Consider the following 22,673-nt stretch of genomic DNA (forward strand, 5'->3'; position numbering starts at 1 on the left):
ATCAACACCAGAGCTGTCATCGAAAAACATTCAAGTGGAAAATGACTCATTTGAGCAACTGAAAAAAAAAAAAAAACAAACCCACAACATATTAAAAAAGTGAGTATTAAATGTGTTAAATAACTTGAGTGGCAACATCCCATCCTCTAAGAAGACATAAAGGAAATAGTACTGGTTCACATGGCTAAAGACATAAAGGAAATAGTACTGGTTCACATGGCTAAAGACATAAAGGAAATAGTACTGGTTCACATGGCTAAAGACATAAAGGAAATAGTACTGGTTCACATGGCTAAAGAAAGTCAGCGGAAAAGTTCCTCAGGGGAAAAGTAGCGCAGGGCATCCTAGCAGAAAACCAGGCCGCAGCACTGCGGGACGACTTGAACAAGCGAAGACGGAGGATGACTGTAACAGGTGTTCCTCCATGTGCAGACAGTGAAGGGCGGTCAGCTGCCCAGGCAGGGTCTCCCCAGGCAGACCTATTTCAATAGGGTCTTCTGTCCTGATTTGGCCAGCCCTGGGCAACCAGAAAGGGCTGACACGTGAACTGTAATTTAGTCATTATTCCTGCTTAACTTCTCAAATTGTCCCGTTATTCCTCCGCTCTTAACCACTTCAACTGGGAAGATAATCAGTGTGGATCAAGAATTACTGGTATTACTGGTTCAAGTATGGATAAAAGTTAACTGATAGGGGCCAGCACTGTGGTGTAGCAGGTAAAGCCTCTGCCTGCAGTGCTGGCATCTCATAGGGGCGCCGGTTCGACAACTGGCTGCTCCACTTCCAATCCAGCTCTCTGCTGTGGCCTGGGAATGCAGCAGAAGATGACCCAAGCCCTTGGGCCCCTGCACCTGTGTGGGAGACCTAGAAGAAGTTCCTGGCTCCCGGCTTTGGATCGGCACAGCTCTGGCCATTGCAGCCATCTGGGGAGTGAACTAGCAGATGAAAGACTTTTCTCTCTCTGCCTCTCCTCCTTTTTCTGTGTAACTCTGACTTTCAAATAAATAAATAAATCTGCAAAAAAAAAATTAACTGATGATCTTTCAACCCAAATTACCTAAAAAAAAGGTGATGATCTTTTGACCCAAATTAAAGGAAAAAAAAAAAAAAAAAGGAACAGCAAACCCACAGGCTAAAGAATTTATGTTCCATTAGGAATCCTTCACCCCGAGTACAAGCTTCCATCTCCTCTTTCTACTCCCCGATTCCTTTTTTTGCACCTTCTCGTGTATCTATTAGACTGGACCCTAGAAGCTTCGGCAGAACAGAGGCACTGTTCCCATTTCCGATTCACTTTTAATTATAGAAAACAGTTGGCGAAATATCAAAGCCCCATGTACAATTTCTGCTGGTTCCTCTGGGAACACAGGGGTTTACCAAGGGGAGCGAATAACTGAGAAATACAATAAAGTTTGAGAATTACGACAGTGCAAGAAAAGTAAAGATGAAACAAAGGCAGAAAGTGATGACAGATTTACATTTTCCAGCTGGCTCCTGACCTCAGCTCAGACAGGAAAAACAAGTCTTCTGATTTAAGGTGGATACAACTTTCACTGGGTTAAACTCAGTTCACACTGCTGACCTCTATGGCTTCTATAGTTGGAAGGAGATTGTATTATTTGAGAGAGCGGAAAATGAAGGTGACGAGAGACGGGGAGAGAGAAGCAGCCAGTGCTCCGCGTCAGCCGACCTTCATCGCCCGGAACGCCCGACTGCAGAGAGCCAGTCATTTTAGGGCGCATGTTCTGAAGAGGAAAGCAATTACCCCCTTAAATGGGTCACCATGCTCGTTTGTTTAAAAGTCACAAAGGCAGACATTAATCCGAACTATAGGGATAAGTGCAATGCGGTTATTTTCCACTGCTTTTTCCTCATCTGGCTCCCTTCTGACACATCAGACCCTCAGGACACCCTGAACTAGATCGAGGGGGAAAGGGGAGGTGGTGGGAAAAGGATACAGAGAGGTTTGCATTTCCATTGCTCAAACGTGTGAACCTGTGTGGGCAATATGGCAAGGCAGACAGGCCCAGGACAGAGAAGGACAGAATGCGAGAGGAACACAGGAGGGAGGTCCAAGCAACGCATGGGCAGTGGGGAGAGAGGCACAGCAGCGGAGACCCAATGACTGGGCTCGCCCATCCACCAGGGCGAAAGCGAACCTTTACGGTGCAAAGCAAGCAACTTTGCTCATGTGGAATGGGAAGACACAAGGGGAGTGAGAACACGCCTCGGACACTTACACACGGCTGGGAAGCTCACGAAGAAGCCGGGCAGTATGGAGCACCGGAAAACTCAGACCCGGGGTCCAGCCCAGTGGCCGTGCGACTTCAGCATGGTTCCTGAGGTTTCTGGGCCTCATCTGTAAGATTCAGCGTGGCTGGGCGACGGGGTTCCGCCACGGTTTCTTCTCCCGTGTAAAAATGCCCTGGCTCTGGAATCTACATTTTACTGCAGAAAACCAAATCCTCACGGCTGAGAGCATAGCACAAACCTTAAACCGCCCCCGCTGAGGCTACGTGGGACCACAGAACAGAACAAAGGGGAAAGCGAGGGCAAGAACAGAAGAGCAAGCAACCCAAGGAGCAGCCAAACACCCTCAAGGGGGGCTCAAGATGAACTTGGCATATCAGCTCCACCGATCATCACCAGAGCCTAGGCATCCCAGATTATCACTGCATTAGATGGTACCGTCTATGGTATCTTCAAGCCAGGACCATATTTTTATAACTGTTATTGTCTCTACTGCTTTATAATAAAGATGGTGCAAATATTTCCTAATATTTAAGAATATTTAAGAAATATCGGGTTAGGATGCCCGAGTGCCAAGGCTTAACACCTCCTTCCTGAATTCAGCTTCCTGACAGTGCAGACCGGGAAGCCAGCTGTGAAAGCTCATGTAATTGGGTTCCTGCCACCCAATGGGACACCTGGATGGAGTTCCCGACTCCTGGCTTCAGTCACATGGCTGTGGCTGGCATTTGGGGAGTAAACAACAGAGAATAGCTCTCTGTCTGCCTTGCTCTGTCTCTGCCTCTCAAATAAACGACTACAAACAAGCAAGCAATAAATATACATAACACAGGTTTGCAGCAGAAAAGTCTAAAAGAAATCTGCAGGTGCATTTGTGAACGACCGAGACCATATAACAGAGAGATTAGGTAGGGACAGGCAATTCATTGCAGTAACATAAACCCGACTCACGATTGGCCAGAGGCTCACACATTTGAAGTTCGATTCCAACAGCACACGGTCTCCCAGGATATGGATGGAAAAGCACAAGGAAACGCTGTGTGTCTCAGTTCTGAGAGACAGCTCTGCGTCCTGCTGCATTCAACACCATCACGTGGGGTCCACCAGCTCCTAGTCTGCCCCTCTAACAGGGTGCTCCAGGACTCCTAAGATCTTTGGCTTATTCATTTTTATGAACCCACTGCCTAACATGATGGCGAGAATAGAGAAGGGGCTCACTAAATATTTGCTGAATAGAAAATAAATTGAAATTCATAGAAAATAGGTCAGCTGCCAACACTGGCATTTACATATTTACTGCAATGCTTAATGTACAGCAGCCACTCTGATACAATTATATTACTGTAGGATTTTAAATTTGAGCTTAGATGAAATCTTTAAGGAAACATCTATATAAAGGAATCCAGTAGTGAACACTAAGACTACCAAGTTTATATATTTTATTTTCTCTATGTCTGTTCTTTAACTCATCTCTTGAGCTAGAAAAGTCAAGATACACAGTATCACATCAAGTCTTTACAGCCAACCCACTGAGTGGAGGTTATGAAAACTCTGCTAATCTGACAGAATTCCTGGTAATCTGTATTTAATTTTAAGATGTTATAAGAAGATTACACAGATTGAGAAGCTTCTGCACTGCAAAGGGAACACTCAGCAAAGTGAAGAGGCAACCAACAGAATAGGAGAAATTACTTCCAAACTACGCAACTAACAAAAGGCTAATAACCAGAGCATATAAAGAGATCAAGAAACTCAACAACAAAACAAGCAACCCAGTTAGGAAATGGGCAAAGGACTTATACAGGCATTTTTCAAAAGAAGAAATCCAAATGACCAACAGACACATGAAAAAATGCTCAGGATCACAAGCCAGCAGGGAAATGCAAATCAAAACCACAATGAGGTTTCACCTCACCCCAGTTAGAATGGCCCTCATACAGAAATCAAACAACAAATGCTGGCGAGGATGTGGAGAAAAAGGTCCCCTTATCCACTGTTGGTGGAAATGTAAACTGATACAGCCAAATGTGGAAGACAGTATGGGGATACCTCAGAAATCTGAAATATAGACCTACCATATGACCCAGCCATCCCACTCCTGGGAATTTACTCAAATGAAATTAAATCAGCATTTTAAAGAGTTATCTGTACCCTCATGTTTATTGCTGCTCAATTCACAATAGCTAAGGTATGGATTCAACCCAAATGCCTATCAACTGAAGACTAGATAAAGAAATTATTGGATATACACTATGGAATACTACACATGGAATATAACAATGGTAAAAATAATGAAATCCTCTCGTTTGCAACAAAATGGATGAGGCTGGAAAACATCATACTTAGTGAAATAAGCCAGCCCAAAAAGAAAAAATACCATATGATCTTCTCGATCTATGATAACTAAAAGAGCATCTAAAAGTTAATCTACAGAAGTGAAATTAACACTTTGAGATGCAATGACTTTGAACAGCCCTGGTCCCAACTGTTGAGGAACAGTTTTTTTTCCCCCAAACAATCTGTGGAACTCTTTATTAGTACAGAGTTAGGAGTTAGTTAATTGTACATATAAAGTTAATAAAAAATAGATCTTAGTAAAAGATAAGAACGGGAATAGGAGAGGCAGGAGGAAGAAGGGTAGGAGTGTGTTTTGATGGCAGGTATGGTGCGAAGAATCATGATATTCCTAAAGTTGTATTTATAAAAAAAAATAGTTATACATTAAAAAGGGGGGGTCATCACTAAGAAAGAACAGCATTAGTCCTATGACATCTGATAAGTACAAAAGCAGTGGGTGTTAAAGGGACAAGTAAAAAAAGAGATTAGGATAGAAACAAAAATCAGGCATGACTGTATAATACTGAATAGGTGACAAAATGATGGATGCTAAACATGTGTGGAATGATGCAGATGCTAGGAGAAAAAATTACTAAGGACAGAAATAGAATCATGCAACACAGGAAAGTACTATAACGACAGTTGAGAAGCTTCTGCACTGCAAAGGAAACACTCAGCAAAACCACGCAGCTCAACCATGCGACTCTCGGTGACCGACGAGACAGGAGAGGCGACTAATGGTACAGGAAAGTTTCTGAGTGGAGGCTGCAGGATTGGCATCAGTGGTGCATGACTGGTAACTCCAGGTCACTTCAGGGAGAATGAGGACTTAAGCTGATCAAAATGTTGCTAAAACTGACTGCCAGACTTAATTCTACAAAGCAACAATTATGGAGGCCACGTTTTGTAAGGATTCTCACTGCTTACAGAAACGGTATGACAAACTTCCAGGGTAGATAAAGCAATTCAATTTTTAAAATGGGCAAAAGATTTCCACAAAGACCTCATGAAAGACATATAAATGGCCACTAAAACCATGAGTAAAGGTACAACACCATTAGTCATCAGGGGGATAGAAAACATCAGGAGATACCACACTTCTACTAGAATAAAAAAAGATGTGGAGGAGACGGAACACTTGTATCAGTTACCTTTTTCTTTTTTACTTAACATCTTTCCCCCTACCCCAAAGAAACCTTTTATATAAGGAATACAAACTTCAGTTGTTTCATAATTACAACTTTAGGAACATGGTGATTCTTTCCACCATACCTGCACTCCCACCCCTCTTCCTCCTCCCTCTCCTATTCCCAGTCTTGTTTTTTTACTAAGATTTATTTTCAATTAATTAGTTACCTTTGATCTATCAACAAATGATTCCAAAAGGACAGCAGCTTGAAATGAACACTGATGATCTCAAACAGTTTCTGATGGTCAGGACCAACAGCAGCTTGGCAGAGTGGTTTTGATTACAGTTCTCCCTGGAGGTTTGGACCCTTAGACAACATGTGCCCCTTATCTGGTGGAATAACTGGGCTGGAGTATTTGCTTAGGGGCCAGGAGGGATGAGTTTGTCCTTGGATTCTGGCCAGGATCTTAGTTCTACAACTTGTGGATCACTGTACAGGGCTATGAGCAATGTGGCTACTTACTGGTCTCCCCAAAGCAAGTGATTCAAGAAACTAACCAACCAACCCAGATGAAGAATTGAATGTATTTGATAATCTAAAACCTATACACTTGGAGGGACATGCCATTGCTTCTACTCCAGTATTCCACTGATTACATAAAGCCACTTGAGAACAATGTGCCAGGAGACATCCATGGCTATGAATCCTAGGAATCGGGGCCCACCTTGTAGGCTGGCTACCACTACAGGTGGGGATTCAAAATGGCACAATCACTGTGAAAACAACACAGCAATAGTTCATAAAGTTAAACCTACAGACCAACAAAACGCAGCACTCTCAGTCCCAAGTATGACAGGAGATAGTTAGAGGCATATACCCACGAGGAGATGTAGGGGTTTATGAATGTTCATAGTGGCAGTATTCAGAACAGCCCCACACTGGAAGCAATCCCAATGTGTATCAGCTGATGAATGGAGAAACAAGTGTGATATATCCACACTGCTCCGCACTGAACAATACAATGTGAAGAATATTCAAAAAGTTCACAGAAAATGTGCACTATGATAAAACTACACATGGATTTTACCACCTTTTTTCTTCCAAAAGAAATTTACATTTCAATGTTATTTTCCCATGAAAATAAAGTGGAAAGTGTCCTCCTATCAACACATACAACATGGGTAAACCTCAAAAACAGTCTGTAAGTGAAAGAAAGCAAACAAAAGTCTATGTATCCTATGAGTTCATTTACATGAAATTCTAGAAAAAGCAAACTATAATGACAAAAAGCTAATCCATGATTGCTTGGGCTGGGTTAAAGAGAGGGGACAACTGGAAGAGGCATGAATGAGGAAGTCTTTTCTGGGGTGAGAGAACTTTCTATATATTGACTGTGACAGCTACTTGATTATAGAAGAGTGCTTTAAAAAAGAGTACTGGAAAAATGAAATTAAGAAACAAGTTTATTTCAGTACAAAGAAACATTTTGATCCATGCATAGTTAATTTCAAAATATGCATTTCCACTAACTTTTTGGGGACTCCTTGTATACAATTATCAAAATTCATCAAGCTGTGCACTTGAAATGGGTGAATTTCATTTCATATAATAATGCCATAATCAAAGATATAATCATTGGGCTGGTGTTGTGGCGCAGTGAGTTAAACCTCCACCTGCAATACCTGCATCCAATGAGCACTAGTTTGAGCCCTGGCTGCTCCACTTCTGATCCAGCTCCCTGTTAATGTGCCTGGAAAAGCAGAAGATGACCCAAGTGGGCCCCTACCACCCAAGTGGGAGATCAGATGAAGCTCCTGGCTTCAGTCTGGCCCAGTCCTGGGTATTGTGGTCATTTGAGGAATGAAACAACGGATGGAAGATCTACCTCTGCGTCTCTCCCTCCCTCTCTCTGTAACTCTACCTTTCAAATAAATAAATCTTTTTTTAAAAAAAAGGTATTATGTATATGACATTATTGTATTCTTCTCAACTCCAAATAAAAATATTAAAATGTATGAAACTTTCATGTCCTATTTAGATATAAGATCACTATATCACTATACATGAAATGCAAAGACATTTCTTTATGCCTGCAATGAATAATGAAAAAAAAATCAATTTTAAAGAGTCTGGTGACTAGTAGACCTCTGGAGACTAATACATCTGCACCAGAAAGAATGCTAAACATCTCATCTGGAAGCAATGGCATTGTGAACATAGAGAAGGAACTAGATGGAAGCCATGTTGCACAAGTTAAACTGATTGGATTTGTCAACTGATTGGCAATGAAGCAGAATCAAAGGAGACATCCAAATATCATCATAGCATGGAAATATCAAATGTCACCTTCCCAGCAATGCATCTGCTGACTGTCCTATTTTAAACTGAAATATGCTCACCCACCACCACCTCTGCACGCAGAACTTTCTATCTTGCTACTCTGCCTTATTTTTCACTTTACCATCTATGAACTTCTGATACTAGATGACTTAACTTGTTGATTATCTACCCACCCCAGACAATAAGCTCCAGAAAGGTGGGGTTTCGTCCTATCTTATTCTCTGCTGTACACCCGCTGACTTTCTTAAAGATAATGGCAGAAGCTCTGCAAACACATGCAGTCTCCAAGAGGCACCTCAAACTCAACCCTTTGGCAATGATGATATCTGACAATACACAAAGTCAGCGCTGTAATGCGTTCATAGTCACCTGTTCAGTGAAGCACAGCATTGAAGAAAATGTTGGTCATGGTGCCCTTTGTTAAAAGAGCACATTTAATGAGCATAAGAGTTTATTATGGGCTGGCGCCGCGGCTCACTAGGCTAATCCTCTGCCTTGCGGCGCCGGCACAACACAGGGGCAGGTTCTAGTCCCGGTCGGGGCGCCGGATTCTGTCCCGGTTGCCCCTCTTCCAGGCCAGCTCTCTTCTGTGGCCCAGGAGTGCAGTGGAGGATGGCCCAAGTGCTTGGGCCCTGCACCCCATGGCAGACCAGGAGAAGTACCTGGCTCCTGCCATCGGATCAGCGTGGTGCACCGGCCGCAGCGCGCCGGCCACGGCGGCCATTGGAGGGTGAACCAATGGCAAAGGAAGACCTTTCTCTCTGTCTCTCTCTCACTGTCCACTCTGCCTGTCAAAAAAAAAAAAAAAAAAAAAAAAGCTTATTCTGGAATTCTGTCCATAGACTCAATACAAGTACAATAGTTTAGAAATATTTAAGTGGTGCAACAGCAGATATCAACCCTACTAAATCCTCAAGCTTGGACAAAATAGGTGAAGCCTATATTCAATATATGCAGCACCAGTGACATATATGTGTGTGTGTGTGTATAAATATATATATGGCGAATTTTTAAAAGGAATGAGAGTGACAGCTTGACTAAGACGGTCCTTCCAACATCATCAGCAATGTACGTACGCACTTTTTTCCTTGACGCTTGAGCATGTGGAGCACTGTTGTGTAAGGGAACACTGGAACGGAGCAAGGAAAAACTTCCAGAGGGACAGAGGCAGAGAGAGGATCAGGGATGGGCTCGGGGTACAGTGTAACAAGCCACAGCTTGGGATGCCCGGATTCCACAGCAGAGTGCTGGTTTGACTCCTGGATTCTCCATTTCTGATTCAGTTTCCCGTTAATGAGTCCTGGGAAGGCAGCAGCTGATGGACACAAGTAACTGAAACCCTGAAACCTTTGGGGGAGACACGGATGGGGTTTTTGGTTCCTGGCTTCCGCCTGGCCTAGCCCTGGCTGTTGCAGGCATTTTGGGGGAGTGAGCTACGGGAAGCTCATTCTCTCTTCCTCTCTCTTCTCCCCTTCTTCTTCTTTGTCATTCTGCCTTTCAAATAAATACGTAAGTTTAAAAAACAAGAAAAGAAAAGTCAGGCCCTAATATAACAGCCAAAGATTAATCACAGGAAAAACAAAAATCTGTCTGAGGACAGAGCTGAGCCTAACACCCACTTCCTGACGAGGAATAAAATTTGAAAGGAATGCCCCTCAGCAAAGGGCCCTGCTTCGAGTGTTCTCAGAGCAAGCGCTGCCCCCAGAGGCCGGCTGCCTGGCCCTGCCCACTGGGCTGCGGCGCTCTGTCTGCCCACTGGGTGGGTTTCAGCCGCATCACACATCCCATGGAGCCTGCACGTGCCCTGAGGGCACTCAGCTGGCATGCACCAGTGCCGGTGCTGAGGGGAGGCTGAGGATTCGAGAATTGAAAAATCCTAGCCTATCAATGACTGAAGGACTCACGCCACTCGTTTTCCAGAGCAGCAAAGCCTGTGCCTTCCAAGGCAGTGGGTGGGCGGCAGAGAGGAAGAGCAGTGTGGCCGTGGGAGCACGGGGTCTGTCTTCCCCCTCGGGTGAAAATCCCACTCTGCTACTGAGTACACATGGGACTGCAGCAAGCTGCCCTCCCTAAGCCCCAGCTCTGTGACTGGAATAGCAACAACTGGGCCAAACCTACACAGCTGTTGTAACAGAGGGGGCGATGAGGGGCGCTTTCTGCTGGGGCCAGCACAGGGTCGCTGAGTGCTCACTCAGGTGACCGATTACAGGGCCGGCTGGCACTATCGCCCACCTGATGCTGTCTAGGTCGACGGTTACTGGAGCCTGGTTCTTACTAACTCAGCTGCAGAGGTGGGGTCGCGGCGTTCGTGGGCTGAACTTGCCTTCACCAGCTCCTATGCCTAGACAGCTTCCGAAGGTCCTTGGGCACCAGGGACCGTTCTTGGGCTCTCACCTGCCAGTAGGTGGCGCTCCTCCACCCCATGCTCACCAGGCACAGGGCACACCACCCTCTGAGTGCTGACCCTGGGGCCACAGCCTCTCTGGTGGGGTCTGGTCCTGTCAGTCCTTAGCTCAAGATGACAAGGAATCCATCTGTGTGGTGATCCCAGAGGCCCGGGCACATCTCACAGGGCAAACATCAAAACACCCGAGGGCGCAACTGGAAAATAAACCAAGGCCGTCTGTAACAGCGCTGTCGCTTCAGCTGAGACCTGTCCTGCGGGGACCCCTCTTTGTGACTTGGAAATAATCGCCAGCACCCCTGGATATGCGCCAACATCCAACTCCCTTCATTTCTGTCCATGGGGCGAGCTCCTAGGACGCAACAGCACGGATGTGCAGTGCAGGAAAGCAACGACTTGAGGATATAAATCCCAACGTTCAAGGTTGGGAAGTGCAGCCCATACTGTCCCCATCAGCTGACAGGTGTCTCCGTAGAGACGGTAACGGCAGACCAGTCTACATGGAGAGGCCTTTAGTGGCCTGTGTATGCATTCACAGGATGCCATCTCAAGAAAGGCACTGCCAAGTTAAGAAGTTCACGACCCCACAAGCCGGCCTCCTGACATCACACCGGGCTCGTTACAATATACAAAAGAAGCCTTGTTGCTCAGCAACGAGTAATACATTAGCACTGGAGGCGAAACTAATCGATACATTATTGGCAATAGCGCCTTCATAAGCAAAGGTAAAACAATAATTTACTCTGAAATTCCACTTGCAGAGCAGTCTCTCTTGTGGGATAACCTTTATCTCTTCCCCACTCCTAAGCTGAACAAATATTTATCATGGATTTTCACAAAATTACCAAAGGCAAAAACGTACCAGAATAGAAAGTGAAAATGCAAACAAGTTGTAGAGATGATAGACAGTAAGAACACAGCTATTCAGTGTGGCAACATAGTCCAGAGGTTAGAGGAGCTTCTCTTCTTACAGTCATTCCTCCTCATCCCTAGGGAACTGGTTCCAGGACCTTCCCTGCAAACCAAGATCCACAGGTGCTCACATCCCTAACAAGGCGACATTGTATCTGCACAGAACCTACACATCCTCCAGTACGTATATATTTTAAAGAAGTGTGAAAGTCATCATTTTGAGTTTTTAAAGATTTATTTATGTATTTGAAAGGCAGAGAGTGATGGAAGGAATGAGAAAATGAGAGAGAGGGTTATCTTTCATCCACTGGTTGACTTCCTAAATGGCCACAACAGCCAGGACTGGACCAAGACGAAACTAGGCATCTGGAATTGCATCCTGGTCTCCCATGTGGGTGGGTGGTAGGGACCCAAGGGCTTGGGCCATCACCCACTGCCTTCCCAGGCCATCAGCAGGAAGGTGGACTAGCAGCAGAATGAGGAGCTGGCATTCAACATGGGGCGCTGTCATCAAACCAGGCATGACAAACTGCACGGCGATGCTGACCCCTCCCCATACTTTATGTCATGTCTAGATGATTCCTAATATCTAATACAAGGTCAGTGCTCTATAAATAGCTATTACTGTATTGTAACAACAAAAGTCTGCATACATTCACTGATGAATCTCCCCCCACAACCCCACCCCCAAACAGCTTTTTCCATCTGGGGTTGGTTGAATGGGGAGGGACAACTGTTTAGGATTTTAGGAAGTCCACATTAATAGTAACAGAAATGTTAACAGCTAACATTTACTGATTGTAAAGTGTAAATCCTGACCAGACCCTTGCAAGAGGCAATGCTGTATTTTCCAATTTATAGCTGAGGAAACAGAGGCTCAGAAAGAAGAAATCACTAGTGTTAAGTCCACCAGACTAGACGGGGACAGAACACTTGACCTCCCTGCAGAGCAGGACTGATCAGAACCCTGTGCCGCTGGAACATTCCAGTGCTGTCCTTACTATGCTGCCACCAGCCCCGTGTGGCCTCAGGCAGCTCAAATGCAGCTAATGTGACCAAGGACCCGCATTTCCAACTGCACATAATTTAAATGACATGGCCATAAGTGGCTGATGTCTACTGTACTGGTCAGAGCAAGTGTAAAGCAGTGGCCAGCAGACGCCACTGTAGGCCAGAACAGGCAGAGGCCTGCTTCTGTGCAACTATAAGCTAAGACCATTCAAAGCTTGCTATAGGTGTAAAGAGAAGATGACGCCACAAAGACTGCAGATGGCTTGCAAAGCCTAAAACATTTACTATCAGGCCCTTTACAGAGCAAGCCCTTTTACAGACACCTGCCTGAGGGCTACGCTCTTTGCCACCTCAGTCACCCACCCTGATACGGGCAACTGGGCAGGGAGTTAGGTCTACATCGGCTGGAACTCTTGCTAGGCTGGCAATACAATCCTATCTCTCTCTCAGCTTGATGCACTCACCTTCCCAGGATTATCTGTGTCCCACCCAGGAGGAGGGGGCTCCAGGAGGACCACAGGGAATTTAAATTGCAGATGGAGGGTGTGGTTAAACAACAACACACTGCTTGTGTTATTATTAAATATATAAAAAAACACCACCACCAACAGAAAAACAGAGCATCTCCCATGCCAAGACACAGCATAGCCCCCACCTCATAGAGGCTGAGAATGGGGAGAGCTCTCTTTTTGCCCTGGGTGGGGCTTGCAGGTACTACTCAGGCTCTCCCTGACCCTCCCTGTCCCTCCCCCCCCCTCACAGGCAACCCCCTGCCCCACTCATGACAAGTGTTTCTCCCTGTGGTTCAGCCCATGCTCATGTGTGAATGCAGGTTCACTCTTTCACTTTTAAATAACTCCTGCCCTCACCTTGCGCCTTATGGATCTCTGCTTAGCGTTCTTGTCCCTTGGTAAGAGCCTGTAGTAAAAATTAAAACATCTAGGATCGTGTCCGGCCCAGGAAGAAAAGATTTCTAACCCAGGACCCCGGTTTAAATATTAACAGTATGAAGACGACAGCAAGCACCCTGCTGTGTGACCATGGTTATGTTTTCCATTACAGAATTTAAGGGATTACATCAGCCTGAACAAAGGCAAAAAATGCTGACCGAGAAGCACCCCTGTTACAGTCTGTTCAGTCAGCCACCAAGCAACATTTCACAGCCACAAACAGTTGTGTATCCGTTCATTATCTCATGCACTACTTAAAACAACCTCGGAGTGATGATGTCCATTTCACAAGGAAGCAAAGTGAGACGCAATGCTCAATGCCATAGCAAAGGAAAGGCAAGGCCACGTGCATGGAGGCAAGATTTCTGCAAGCTCAAGGAGATGTACAAGTACCAGGGTCACGTGGGGGTCACGTGGGCGTCACAGACGTTCTACTGAATTGAGCAGAATAGGAAAGGCCATTGGTTTTCTACCATGGCGGTGGGGGGTTGGGGGGGGGGGGCTGGGTGCTTCCAGGACCGCTAATGTTTCACAGGACACAGGCAGGCTCTGAAGGTGAGGATGGCTGTCCCCGGGGGTCCTGTAACACCAACACCAACACAGCTCCCGGGCGTTCAGGCCTGCTCACAGGGTCCAGCGGCTCTGGCCCTCCTACTCAGCCCACAGCAGGTGCAGAAGTTTAGAAGGACGCCACTCTCCCAGCAGCAACCTTCGACACCTCACTCCACCCTTCCCAACATTCTGCAGCACCTCCCTGAGAGCCCCCATGCCACTCCGTGATCCCACACGTGAGGGCTTCTGGGACTGACCGACAAGGGGAAGAAAATCCTCCTTCTGTGTTGGGACCACTGCCCGTTCCCGAGGTTTTCCTGAAGGGAACTTCTTTTCTTGGGGTGAGGGGTTATTTTCTTCTGCACTGCTCCGTAACGCCCAATACAGCAGCCAGGAGCAATGAACGGTTCCTTACATTTAAGCTAATTAAGTGATACTGGAAGTCTGGTTGCTCCGCTCCACTTAGGTACAACGAAAGCTCAAGAGCCGCGGGGGCAGCGGCTGCCCCACTGGACAGCCCAGACGTACAAGACGTCCACCACCACTGCAGCCCCACACGTGCTGTCCACACAGTACTCCTCAGATGCAAGTCTATGACGGGGGAGACCCTGCTTTCCTTGAGTGGTAACAACAATGCCACAAACGCAGCACCAAATTACTTCCCTTAATCACCAGTATAATCCTGTCACAGCATTATAAATCCTACGCACCACGATTATGTCCTGAACTCTGCCCTCTGCACACCTCCCTTTGCCCATCCAACAATTTAATCAAGTCTCTGTGTTTGCTTGAATGTTTTACTGGGCATTTTACACTTACAGATCTGCATTCTCACAGGAGTGATGCACTGAATCTATCCCCGCTGTGCATCATTGTACAAGCCACCAAAGGCTTAGAACTGCGTGTGCAGATTTACCTTCCACCTAGTTAGCTCTTGCTTGTCTCAATGCCTTCCTTAACTTACCATTCCCTTTTCTGTCTCTGTGTCTTGGGCCACTGTGATGGGTTAGGGTATCTCAACATAAGCTTTAAGTAATAACCATGGAAACATTGAAACAGTGAATTAGTTTGGATTGGTCTAAACACAAAGCCCAAGACAAGGACCTGGTTGCAGGTGAGTTTCCTGAGGAATTGATCCCTGGGAGACAGAGTGAAGAACAGGGGAGATTGATAGGAGGAGAAAAGCTAGCATAAAGATGTGGGTTGGGGGTGGAATCGTGAGCAGCAGTGGCGAAATCCACCATAAAGAATACTGTTAGGAATTGTCAGTCAGAGCAAACAAACAAATACAAGGTTAGGGTGTCGGCACCTGCTCCATCCCTCCCAGCCGAGGACACCCTCCTAAGATGCTCCTGCATGTGGGTCTAGCAAGCACCCGCAGTCTCAGGATAGAAAACAGAAAAGTGTGCGTACAGATCAGGGGGACTGCCCTGGGAGCAAAGGGGCGTCTGAGCCTGCATGACCTGTTCCGTCACAGCCACGGTGCAGAGCTGGGGGAGGGGAGAGACAACACAGACACTCAAGGCAAATGGGAATAAACAGGACGTTCTCCACTGAGACTTCTTCAAAGAACTCAACAGCCCTCAGTGTCCTGTCACCATCCCCATGACTCAGCTTCCCTCCTTGAAGTGTCCCTGCTCAGTGAGCTGGGTGCAGTTTCTCAATGGCCCCCCCTGCACTTCCCAGTGCTTACTGAAGTGCATGTACTACTGTGTTTGTCTCCCCTGGACACAAACCTTGCCCTTGACCTCCAGTAACCCTGCACCTGGCACCGCTGCCTGTCATGAGCACACCCAAACATCAGCCAAGAAGTACGGATTCAAAACTTCTCTCCAGCTGATGCTCTGCACCGCTGAATTAGAGGACTATGGCCCAGTCTCAAAAAAATTAGCTACTCCATGGAATCCAGCAGAGACCCTGGTCAGTTAAACCACATTCCACGAAATCGGAGACCTCACTGCTAAGATACTGCATTAATTATTTTTTATTATTTAATTGACTAGAGAAGCAATGAGGAGAGCACACATGCATGCCAGAGCTCTCGTCTGCTGGTTGACTCCTGAACACCTGCAATGGTTGGGGCCGATGCCAGCGCTGAAGTTGGAAACTGGGAAGACAAGCCGTGTCTCCCACACGGGCAGCAAGAATCCAATGACTTGAGCCATCGCCGCTGCATTCCAGAGTGTGCATTAGCAGGAAGCTGGAGTCAGGAAATAGACAGGAAGTGAACTAGGCTACTCCGATGGGGGATGTGGGCATCTTAACCACCAGGCCAAACCCCTGCTCCTGTATTTTTCTTTATTATTAGAAAGAAAATAATTCTGCCAAAACTATTTTAAAAAATGATGTGAGGTGACAACCTCATGAGGCAGATGTCACTCTTCGTCGCGCCCACAAGGCACGGGTGTCTGTAAGGAAGGTGGTCAGCGATCCCGTGGCATTGCTCCGCTAACTCCCTCTCTGTTCCATACAGCGCAGTCCTGCTCTGGCAAGACCCCTGCGTGAGAGCATCTGATGACACCGTTCCTGCTGAGAGGGAACTTCTAGGATTGCTTTCCAGAGATATCCAGGAATCCCTCCAGGACAGCCAGAAACCATGACGCCGGGCTGCATCTCCAACTGTGAACATGCAGATCCCAGCATGCACGCAGACCGGGGGAGTGCATCGGGAAGCAAGGAGTCCTTTCAACACTGGGTTGGCACCGGCACCCTGTCGGAACGTACCCCAGCCTCACCCGGTGCTCCCAGTGAGAAGCACCTGGGTAAGCCCAGATGACCACTGAGAAATTCAGAGGCCAAGTCCTCCCTGATGTCTGCATGACAAACATCCTGGAATAAGTAAGACGGATTCGGAAGCTAAAGGAACTGGTGACGGGAGGGAACATTTACTTGTTATTTCCTTTGGAAGAGTGAACTTAATGGTTACAGATCCTAGAGAGCTAGTGACAAATGGTTGGCGGCAGCTCCCAACCCCCACCCTGCCTCCAGCCCAAGCAAAGGAATAATGAATTCGGGGGGATCCAAAGAGAGAAAGAAGGGAAAGAAGCTGTGGTCGTAATTACAACTTGCTCTGTGTCCAACTGACAGCTTGCAATATGCCCCATGCTTTTTATTCTTCTCCACAACACCATGGGCAGCCTTAACTAGCTAATAAATAGGTGGCTGATGGGAAAAGCTTTGCAATGCTCCACCACGACCCCTCCCCTCTCCCGAGCCTATTAGCACGTCCGCCTGGCACCGTGTCCACATTTCCATGTGGTGTGCCTGGGAGGAACACACGGAGGGCTCCCCTGGGCTCTGGAGGCAGGTGGTACCCGTTCTGAACCGAGACGAAAAGATGCTTGTGCCAGAATATTTTTCTTTCCAGGGCAAAGAGAGGGGGAATTGAAAGGGAGGTGTAAGACACGCACAAAGGACTGACTGCCTTTTCCTGCTGCCAGCATGCACTGTGCTACGAAGAATGGTTTAAAGACAGCGCTTTCATTTTTAATGTGGCAAATGGATCCAACCAATAGAAGATCAGGCATACAAATGCACATGCACCACACACACACTATGGTGTTTTCATTTTTTAAATTCTTTGGGTATTTTCTAGAATCCTGTTTTACAGAGAAAACACATTCAACTCACCATGAGTTAATCTCAGGAAGAAGGGAAAGGGATAAAGATTTTAGTCAACTCAGAAAAAAAGGATGTCTACTGGTAGCTTTGATTTAGGGAGCATTAGCTGCAGAGGTTTTTATTTGAGGGCGAGGGACACAGTGGCAGGGAGCCAAGAGGCAGGCAGTCGGGAACAGGGCTTTTTCTAGATGGTTAACAATCTCCCAAAATGTGCTTGGAAATACAAATTTCCATTGCAAAGAGGTTATCCAACGGTGACATAGCAAACGTGCAATTAGAACTTTTTTGCTTAAATCATGAGACCAGGCATGTCACTTGATTACCTTTGAACTTTCAGACGACTCTGGCAAGGCAAAGACACATTCAGTACAGTCACGCGGCTGTGGTCTGCTTCGTTACTGCTTTCAGTGAGCTGCACGTGCCCTTCCGTACCACTGCCCCCGTTCTTCAATGGCTTCGTCCTAAGTCAACTCACATTCAATTTGTGACAAATTATACCCGTCACTTCTCTCCATCCTGGGGTTGTGTAATTTTTTTAAATCAAATTTGGAGACTTTATATTTAACATTACTATTTTTCACCAAGTTATTTCTGGTGCATCATTTTAAACTATCAAGATCTCCCTGACTCAAGAACAAATCACCAAGCAGATTAGCCATCCCTCCCAGCCTGGTGTCAAGTGCCAGTTTGATAAACATGCCTTCATCGAAGTCATTGATAAAAAGAGTGGACAAGACAAGTCTGGAGATGGGGCTCTGCATCACCCCAGTGGAAATATTCCCCAAGTCAACATTAAGCCAATAATGGACACATTGGCAAGTGCTGTCCAAATAAAGAAAAAATACAACGAAATGCATTATTCTTCTACCCAGCCTGCAATTTTCTGTGTTACTCGCAAGAGCTCTACTTTATTAGATGTTCTGGGGACCAGACGGACAATAGAAGCAAACCGTACGGTCTCTACCTGTTGTTAAATAAATTAAGGTGTTTGATAGTTGTTACATAAATTCAGGTGTTTGCTCAGGTAGGGTGGGAGAGGAGCTTCCAGCCATGTTTTGGCAGCATGGTGGTCATGACAATTCTGCCCTGGCATTCCTAAGTGCCCAGTGCCCAAGAAGTATTGTATGCGCCATCCACCACCCCCACCCCCGTTATCCATGGGAGACATGTCCCAAGACCCACACAGATGCCTGACAATGGAGATAGTATAGGATCTTATATATACTATTTTTTCCAATGCAGGCATGCCTACAAGAAAGTTTAAACTATAAATTAGGCAACGTAAGAGACTAACATTTAATAATAAAGTGAAACATTTATAACAACATACAGTAACGCCGGCGCCGTGGCTCACTAGGCTAATCCTCCGCCTGTGGCACCGGCACACTGGGTTCTAGTCCCGGTCGGGGCGCCGGATTCTGTCCCGGTTGCTCCTCTTCCAGTCCAGCTCTCTGCTGTGGCCAGGGAGTGCAGTGGAAGATGGCCCAGGTCCCTGGGCCCTGCACCCGCATGGGAGACCAGCAGGAAGCACCTGGCTCCTGGCTTCAGATCGGCGCAGTGCGCCAGCAGTAGCGGCCACTTGGGGGGGTGAACCAACGGAAAAAGGAAGACTTCTCTCTCTGTCTCTCTAATTCTGCCTGTCCAAAAAAAAAAAACCACATACAGTAACAAAGGGTAAGTAAGGGGCCAACACTGTGGCAGGTCAGGTTAAGCTGCCACTTGTGTTGCTGACATCCCATATCGCAGTGGCAGTTTGAGTCCTGGCTGCTCCACTTCCGATCCAGCTCCCTGCTAATGTACCTGAGCAAGCAGCAGACAGCCCAAGTGCTTGGAGCCCTTGCCACCTACATGGGAGACCAGGATGGAGTTCATGATTGCTGGCTTCAGCCTGCCCAGGCCTGGCTATTGCAGCCATTTGCAAAGTTAACTAGTAGGCGGAAGATCACTCTCTACCTGTTAAGTAAAATAAAATACAACTTTTGACCCAAGTTGAGTGAATGTGGTTTTTCTTTAAAACCTCACCTGTTTTCTTAGGATGAGATGAAGTGAGGTCAGTGATCTAGGTACTGTGACACAGCATTAGGCTACTACGGAGTGACTCATGGGCCAGTATTATGTCCAGCATGGACATGCCGGACAATGGGATGATCCACCTCCCAGGTGGGAGAAAGTGGGACTGTATGAAAGTTCATCATGCTACACAACTTAAACCATGTTTATTTACAGAAGTTCCCATTTAATATTCTTGGACTACAGGCGACTACAAAAAACTGAAACCGCGGAAAGTGAAGCTGCGGTAACCACACCTGCTTCCTACCCAGAACTTCCTCCTTTCTACATGAGGCCAGGATGATCTGACGGCTTAACCACTCCAGACACCTGTGGATTGGTCAGCTAAAACTCTGAGATGTCCTCTACAGAAGTAAAATACACGAAATATAAAACCTAAAATTAACTTAAAGAAAAATCCAGAGGCCGGCGCCGCGGCTCACTAGGCTAATCCTCCGCCTAGCGGCGCCGGCACACCGGGTTCTAGTCCCAGTTGGGGCGCCGGATTCTGTCCCGGTTGCCCCTCTTCCAGGCCAGCTCTCTGCTGTGGCCCGGGAGTGCAGTGGAGGATGGCTCAGGTGCTTGGGCCCTGCACCCCATGGGAGACCAGGAAAAGCACCTGGCTCCTGGCTCCTGCCACCGGATCAGCGCGGTGCGCCGGCCGTAGCGCGCGGGCCGCGGCGGACATTGGAGGGTGAACCAACGGCAAAGGAAGACCTTTCTCTCTGTCTCTCTCTCTCACTGTCCACTCTGCCTGTCAAAAAAAAAAAAAAAAAAAGAAAAAAGAAAAATCCAGGGCCCGATGCTGTGGCGTAGCGGGTGAGACCACTGCCTGCAGTGCTGGCATCCCATACGGGCGCCGGTTCGAGTCCTGGCTGCTCCACTTCCGATGCAGCTCTCTGCTGTGGCCTGGGAAAGCAGCAGAAGATGGCCCAAGTCTTTGGGCCCCTGCATCCGCGTGGGAGACCCAGAAGAAGCTCCTGGCTCCTGGCTTTGGATCAACACAGCTCTAGCCGTTGAGGCCATCTTGAGGGTGAACCAGTGGAAAGACCTGTGTGTGTGTGTGTGTGTGTGTGTGTATGTAACTCTGACTTTCAAGTAAATAAATAACATCTTTAAAAAAAGAAAAATCCTCTGCACGCAGTGAAAGCAGGTGGTCCGAGCCCCTGACAATGTCTTCCTCTCCACGTGCTTGCGATGCTCTTCTGGAAGGAACGGGCGCTGAAGTGGGCTCAGCAGATGCGTGCCCAGAGCTGTCGGCAAAGGCTCCGTGTCTGCAGGCACGCCACGCCACGCGCCTTCAGGCATTTCAACAGTCTCATCTATAAAAGGAGGAGGGAGGTGTTTGGGGAGGGCACAACTAGAGGCCTCCTAGATTCTACACAAACCATTACTTGCCCTTATGCAACCTAGCCTTCTTTCAGGATGGACAACAGGGGCCTGACCCTCAAGGACCAGGAAACCTCAACAGACCGTGGGTGTATGTGTGTGTCTATGTATGTCCTGTGTCGGCGGGGAAGTGGAGGACCCACACAGACAGACTCGAGAGAATGACACTACTGGTCCCCAGCTCTTCTTCCCACCCTGCCCTTCTGGTCTGCAAGAGCAGAGAATGCCAGTGTGGCGGGCTGCCGTTCCCCAACACTCGCACACACCGCTGTGGCTTGCAGCTTTGGGCTCAGCTGTTCGAAGTTGTTTCTTCATCTTAAAAACTAAGCTGTAAGGCAGTCAATGCCATTGCTCAAGCCAGAAGGACTTCTTTCTAAAGCATTATAGAATTTCACATCCACACTATCATATGAACTGGGGCATGATGCAGGGCTTGGGCAATTGTTTTATTATGCAAAAATTTGGCTGTGAACAGCACTTGTTATAAGAAGCTTTAATTTCTATAGACTTATTATGCAAAAGTAGAAGCTGGGGATCAGAAAGGTGATAAAATTAAAAAGATACACAGCTATTGTGGTAGGGATTGTTTTACCTTGCAGGGAGGAAAAAAAAACAGATGAATATCTGGAGACCACCCCACCCCAGCCCTGGGTTTTCAAGAAGAGACGAGAGGGAAGCAGAGCCCCGTGGCTGGTCCAGACTCCGTAAGCATGTTCCATGTCAGGGTACCTGTGTCACAGTGGTACCTCCTGGGATAGAACACTACAAATTTTGAACAGAATGAGTTGAACATGACCATACCAACGAGAAAGACCAGGCAAACCTAACACATTTCATAGGCAACATGATAAATGCTGCAAACCAGGGAGGATTTCTGAATAAAGGGGTCACAAGCGAAAAGCCGTGGACATAGACAGAGATCCGAACATGTCCTAGGTAACAGGACCTTGGAAGTGGGTACATGGCTCCAGCCTGAGGGTGCAATGCCTGTGTGCCAGGAAACAGACACACTGGGTAGACTCCTGAGAGCCACAATTTTGCTACATGAAAAATACTTTTTATATATTAAAATACGCATGAATATATGACAGCATCAGTAATCTGTGTATCTTATATTCAAGTCAAGATAGGGGCCAGCACCACGGCTCACTAGGCTAATCCTCCGCCTGCAGCGCCGGCACACAGGGTTCGAGTCCCGGTCGGGGCGCTGGATTCTGTTCCAGTTGCCCCTCTTCCAGGCCAGCTCTCTGCTATGGCCTGGGAGTGCAGTGGAGGATGGCCCAAGTCCTTGGGCCCTGCACCCCATGGGAGACCAGGAGAAGTACCTGGCTCCTGGCTTCGGATCAGGGTGGTGTGCCGGCCGCAGTGCGCTGGCCATGGCGGCCATTGGAGGGTGAACCAACGGCAAAGGAAGACCTTTCTCTCTGTCTCTCTCTCTCTTACTGTCCACTCTGCCTGTTTAAAAAAAAAAAAAAAAAAAAAAAAAAAGGACAAGCTAGGAGGCGTCTCACCGTCCGGGGCTCCAGCTCACTCACCAGGCCTGAGCACCAGCTCGTATCCTTAGAAGGCACGCGGGGCCATCCTGGGAAGCATGCCGCATGCCATCCCGAGGCAACCAACAATCCACAACCACCTGGCCACCTGCCGCTGATCAGACTAGGCCTGAGACAGCCCAAACCCACACCACCCACTCAGGGGAAGTCAGAGAAGCTGCCCCGAGTGCAGTGC

At 47.2% G+C, this 22,673-nt stretch overlaps 1 protein-coding gene across 22 annotated transcripts in view; it reads right to left on the reverse strand.

Moving 5' to 3' along the window:
* The window catches only part of FARS2 (phenylalanyl-tRNA synthetase 2, mitochondrial), a 495,105-nt gene that overhangs the window by 264,374 nt on the left and 208,058 nt on the right, over window positions 1-22,673 (reverse strand). The gene's annotated exons all lie outside the window — the stretch shown is intronic.

This window comes from Oryctolagus cuniculus, chromosome 5, assembly GCF_051225735.1.
Source record: "Oryctolagus cuniculus isolate XC-2025 breed Fujian yellow rabbit chromosome 5, ASM5122573v1, whole genome shotgun sequence".
In the NCBI taxonomy this organism is placed as follows: domain Eukaryota; kingdom Metazoa; phylum Chordata; class Mammalia; order Lagomorpha; family Leporidae; genus Oryctolagus; species Oryctolagus cuniculus.